The sequence below is a fragment of the Saccopteryx leptura genome, chromosome 2, assembly GCF_036850995.1.
Source record: "Saccopteryx leptura isolate mSacLep1 chromosome 2, mSacLep1_pri_phased_curated, whole genome shotgun sequence".
Taxonomy (NCBI): Eukaryota; Metazoa; Chordata; class Mammalia; order Chiroptera; family Emballonuridae; genus Saccopteryx; species Saccopteryx leptura.
Window position 1 is genome coordinate 262,496,783 of NC_089504.1, and position 6,148 is coordinate 262,502,930.

The 6,148-nt window shown below is 38.3% G+C and overlaps 1 protein-coding gene across 4 annotated transcripts in view; it reads left to right on the top strand.

Annotated features, from left to right (window-relative positions):
- RALGPS2 (Ral GEF with PH domain and SH3 binding motif 2) overlaps positions 1-6,148 on the top strand; it is a 139,471-nt gene that overhangs the window by 73,892 nt on the left and 59,431 nt on the right. The gene's annotated exons all lie outside the window — the stretch shown is intronic.

Below are 6,148 nucleotides of genomic sequence, written 5' to 3' on the forward strand. Positions count from 1 at the left end.
AGAAGGTAAAAGCTCCTTGTATGTTTCTTTAACATGAGAGATGGGATCCAGACTAATGATGTTTTTGCCCCTAAAAAGTATGATCAAAACCAGCCATTCTTTGTGAAACTAAAAAAGGAGGTGGTGGTTATATTGCTGACAAAACTCTTGATTTTGCTACTGCCAGATTTATCTATAATTTCATTTGGATTAAATTCTGAGAAGTAGGAAATGTGTTCTTGGCTTTTGGTTCATCAGCCCTTAACAAGTTGTCTCTTCTGTTGGATCTCACTCAAGGTAAAAGTTAGCCTGGACAGTATAGTGAAAAATTCTTAGAATAAGGATACAATTTTTCTGGAGAAGAATAGTTTGGCAAATCTCAAGGGGAAAAAAAAATTGTTTTTCTTATTTTTTTTTAAGAGAATTATTGCTTTAAATCTGAAAAACATTAACAGACTCATTTGTTCTTGTCATTGGAGAACAATCTGAAGGGGTTTATTGAAGAATTTGGCATGGCAAGTTTTGCTCTGCTGGAGAGAAAGGAAAGTAGAACATTGTGCAAAAATAATTCAGATGTATGAAACATGATATTCTTTCATGTGCATTTTCTAGCCTCATTCTACTTTATTTACGTAATTTGGGGAAGATGCCGTAGCTTAGCCGGCTTATGTTTTCTGGGAAAGAAAGCATCCAGGGTGGGCAGAAGTCGGTTTACAGTTGTGAGTACACGAAACACAGTTTATTCTTGTATTACCATTAATTAATTATTGCATTATTTTCCATATGAACAACTATACACCTACTTTTGCTCCCACCCTGTATTACTAAAACTTGGGTGTGAATTGTTAGCGTTCTTTATATTACTTCCTGTTGGTAGAAGCAGAGAAGTTCGAGCTTCTGCCCTTCTGTGGGACACAAATACCTTGTTCTGACATTTCTGGGTATGACTCCTCTTGTAGGGAGGGCTCCCTCTCCCACACACAGTTCATTTTTTACTTAATATGTTAGATTTTCATAATAGGCCTTTTATTGAGAAGAGGAAAGCTGTCCTTACAATAACCTTCTGTAACATAGTGCCCTCTGCGTCCCCTGTTCTCTGAAAAGCACCATTTTATTTTCATTATGATGTTTGCCTCACCCTGTCTCCCCCTCAGCAGTCTGCAAGCCCTCCTTTGTCTCAGTTCAAGGCTTTGTCCTAGCACCTAGAACAAAAGTAAGCCCTTACTAATACTTGTTGGTTGAATTACTTAGTTAAATGATCCTTTTTTGGCTCTTCCCATTGTTCCAGTAACTTTAAGAACAATAAATGTATTTGTGTGGCATTTTTGTATGCATCAACTCCCTACCCAGCCCCCCACCCCACACTTCCAGTTTTCTTCTGGCCCTTCGGCTGGCTCACCAGTGTTTGTTTTGCGATACGTGATGCTAGACACATTTAGCAGGGGGTGACATGGCCTTTGTCCCTGCCTTTATGGAACGTCACAGGTCTTTAATGCCAAGGTTCAGGTTGACGTTACTACCTTGTGAACCATCTCTCCTGTCCCTTTTGTCATGGAAGGGGTACATCCCATTGCCAGGACTTGCTAAGGGTGTCCTCATCACAGCTAATGGAATGTTTAAAGCTAGCCTAAACTTAAAGAATCTTCAGATTTTATCTGGCCCTTTAATTTTTCAGTGATTTTTCCTATTTTGATCCCTCAGTAAAATATGGTTTAGTTTTACATTAGTTTTAGAAATTTCTGTTAACCTGTGCACAAATATTTTCAAAAATAATAGCATTTTATTTACATTTCTATTCAGATAATTTCAACAAAGTGCAAAGCTTTCTGCAGCTCTGTGGGCACTGAGATTTTTTTCCCCTTCCCCTTTGGTAGAATTGTACTTGGTTAGGTATAAAATGCCTAATGATTAAAAAATGTCATTGTCTTTTCATATTTAAAGAATTTTATTTCATTTTCCTTTCTTTGGTTTGATTTACCGATAATATACACCATGGATTACTATATCTAATTCTTCTCATTAGATTATGTATTGTATTCTACAACAGCAATAAAGCGTATTTAGTCATTTTCTTTTGGATCCTGAGAATGAGCTCTGACCAAATGGCAGCTGGCCTAGATTTTTCTTTGGCCAAAATTACATTCTCATTTTCCATTACCTTATTTATATCCTTTTTTACCCTCATTCTTTTTTATATATTTAAAATTCCCCTAACATTCTTCAACGGTATATGTATTTTCTGAAGTTTACTTTAGATCACTCGTTAACTTGTGATATTAAAAGGCTGGGGATAGGGTTGCATTATTTCTTTCCTGTGTTCATAGTTTTTCTTTAGGAGCCTCTCTCTTTAAAAAGAAATGTATACAGATCTGTATTTCAGTCATAAACAGACTAAAGTTCCCCAGTTTCGACAGCTTTGCCAGTGGTGTTTCCAAGTGCTGATATTTCAATAATTTGTAATTTTTAAAGCAGACCTTTACAGGAGAATAATAGCAAAAATATTAATAATTAACATTTATTTAGCACATAATACTATATGCCCAGTGCTGTGTATTTTAAATAAAATCTTAACAACAATTTTATAAGGTAAGGGATATTATTATTATTTTACAAGTGAAACCGAGACAAGGGAGGTTAAATTAACTTGCTAGAAAGATATACATTATAAGTAATTCATTTATAGTTTTAAAAAAGCATTATGGAATTATATCAATATTTTGGGAGTCTGGACCCTGGCCAGTTGCCTCAGTGGTAGAGTGTTGGCCCAGAGTGTGGATGTCCCAGGTTCGATTCCTAGTCAGGGCACACAGGAGAAACGCCCATCTGCTTCTTTACCCCTACCCCTCTCACTTCTCTCTCTCTTTCTCTCTCTTCTCATCTTCTGCAGCCATTGTTCAATTGGAGCGAGTTGGCCCTGGGCGCTGAGGATGGCTCTATGGCCTCACCTTAGGCACTAAAAAAGCTTGGCTCCCGAGCAGTGGAGCAATACTCCAATGTCCCAGATGGTCAGAGCAATGCTCCCTAGTGAGCGTGCTAGGTGGATCCTGGTCGGGGCACATGTGGGAGTCTATCTCCACATCCTGTCACTAAATTAAATATATATATTTAATATATATATATTTAATATATATATATAGATCTGTATTTAGATTGAAATTTTGAGTTCATTCTTCAGTCTTGCTTATAATTATCTATAGAATTACAACTTAATAACTAACTGTTAACCTCACTGATAAAATTGAAAGCTGAGATTATTTTTAGATGGCTTTTTTGGAAGGGGGGTGGTCATGGCATTCTAAGTAGTATCATTCTTTTCTTACTTGGTTATCTTTCATAGACCCTAAAATAAAAGACTAAACACTTGTTACTTTTTAGGGTATAAAAATCTTGAACTTACTATTACATATGTAAAAATAGTATTACATTAGTACAGATTTACAATTAATTTAAAACATTTTCATGATTGCAGAGGTTTTTACAGGCTTTTTACATTACCAATAGAAATTCTAAGAAGAATAATGCTAGAAGAATTAGCACTCTCATATCATGACTCATAGAGTCAAGTGAACATTAGACTGAAGCCCTGATCTTTATACCAGGCTTGAAGCCTAAGAATAAGTTTATTTGCAGGTATCTAGAAAATTTTAAAGTGATGTCTAATATTGGCATTATCCAAAAATCTCGTGTTTTAAAATGCCAAATTTCCTGGACGTTGATGGCCTCCCATTGAGTATGACAGAGTCTAAATCATTTTTAGGATAAGCTTCATTCCTTTATTAAGAATAATTGAGCCTGGCCCTGGCCGGTTGGCTCAGCGGTGGAGCGTCGGCCTGGCGTGCAGGAGTCCCGGGTTTGATTCCCGGCCAGGGCACACAGGAGAAGCGCCCATTTGCTTCTCCACCCCTCCCCCTCTCCTTCCTCTCTGTCTCTCTCTTCCCCTCCCGCGGCGAGGCTCCATTGGAGCAAGGATGGCCCGGGCGCTGGGGATGGCTCTGTGGTGGGCGTGCCGGGTGGATCCCGGTCAGGCGCATGCGGGTGTCTGTCTGACTGCCTCCCCGTTTCCAGCTTCGGAAGGGTGGAAAAAAAAAAAAAGAATAATTGAGCCTGACCAGTGATGGCGCAGTGGATAGAGCATTGGTTTGGGATGCTGAGGACCCAGGTTCAAGACCCCAAGGTCCCCTGCTTGAGCATGGGCTCATCAGCTTGTGTACAGGGTCACCGGATTGAGTGTGGGATCGTAGACATAATCCAAGGTCGCTGGCTTGGTCAAGGAGTCACTAGCTCAACTGGAGCCCCCTGGTCAAGGCACATATGAGAAGCGATCAATGAACAACTAAAGTGACATAACTGCAAGTTGATGCTTCTCATCTCTCCCTTCCTGTCTGTCTCTCTCTCTCTCTCTCTTTCTCACTAAAAGAAATAAATAACTGATGTGTAGAGTCTTTCTGTAAACCAGCTCCAGACTTACAGCTTAATCTTACTGAAGGTGAGGCAACTATGTATTTATTCCTAGATAACCTGCAAAGTAGTGAACTATTAGACCTTTCTACTCTCTCACAAGATCCTCGTCAGGCTAAAATTCCTACTATGGCTATTCTTGCCTTGATTTCTTTTTTTATTTTCTTATGGTCCAGTCTCTTTACTATCTGCTGTAATAGCTGATATAGCTCTCTTAGATTTGTAATGAAGATCATGGGTCGATGTAATTTTACGCCTGAAAACTTGGATATTATTTTTTTTAACACATTTATTGACCACCTACCTACTCTATGCAAGACACTATAATAGGTATTACAGGAAGAACATGGATGAGTAATAATCTGATAGCTACATCTACTGAGTCCCTACTTGTGTCAGGCATTCTAAGTGCTTTACCACGTGTATTGCCTCATTTGATTTTCACAATACACGAGCTAGATACTGTTATTATCCCCATTTCCTAGATAAAAAAATCTAAGGCAAGAGTATATAAATTGACCAGGGTTACTCAGCTAGTAGATGGTAGAGTCAGGCCACAAACGCAAGCGATTCTGACATTAGAACCTACTCTTTCTGAATCATCACATAATAGTGCTCCTTATTCCCTGCCCTCAAGGAACTCTCTTGCATGATTTGTTCTCCAGACACTTCAGAGCAGAGCTGTGTCAGCTCTGTAAGGAAAATAGAATGGGCCCGTGGCCAAGGCAATGTAACATTCAGCCCTGTTTCCTAGTTTGTGTATTAATGTTTACATTATTCTAGTTTTACTAATACTCTCTGTGAAAATTCTGGAAGACTTGTCTTTGATCAAATGTTGAATGTTCAAGTGAAATGTTACAGTTCTGTCAATAAATGAAACGCTCTAATAAAGTATTATTTAACTAAGATTCAATAGAACAATTAGATGTCAAATTCCTCCCAGAAATCTTACAGCAAAAAAAAAAAAAAAAAAAAAAAAAATGAGCAGAGGGGGATCTAGGGGTGGTAGAGACAGACCTGAAAACTATTTTAAAAGAATCATAGGTAAAACAAAGAATAATAACACAATAAGGTTTTGATATTCTCCTACCTTCTCCCACCAGAAGTTTTATTTTGGGATGTGACAGAGGAAAAACATTGGTTCTGTTGGTGGACTTGAATTGTTCAAATAAATTATTGTCTTTGGTTCTGATTGGACTTCCTCCCTCCCTCCCTCCCGTCCTTCCTTCCTTTCCCTTCTTTCTTTTTCCCTCCCTCCCTCCCTCCCTCCCTCCCTTCCTTCCTTCCTTCCTTCCTTCCTCTCTCTTTCTTTTATTCTTTCTTTCTTTCTCGCTCTTTCTCTCTCTCTCCTTTCTTTCTTTCTTTCTTTCTGTAAAAGTCTCATGAGATTTCTCTAAATTTTAGTTCATAAGTGAATTAAGGTAAGTTTAGCTATAAGCAATGAACATGTTTCTTGCTTGTTGCTGAAGGAAATTGTTTCAGACGGTTGGTAATAAAGTTGTTAGTTGCAAAGATGAATTAGGGACATATACACAAAGAATAGAATTAGCAGTTTGGACTAGGCAAACCCCTATGGATTTTGCTCTGTAGCTGCTGAACTTCAGTATGGAAGAAATAGCTAAAAGTCCTTGAAGTTGTTTCAGTCCCACCCACATGTGTACAGTAGTGTTTATAAAGCTGCCCACACTTTCTGACTTGAATAGCAGATATG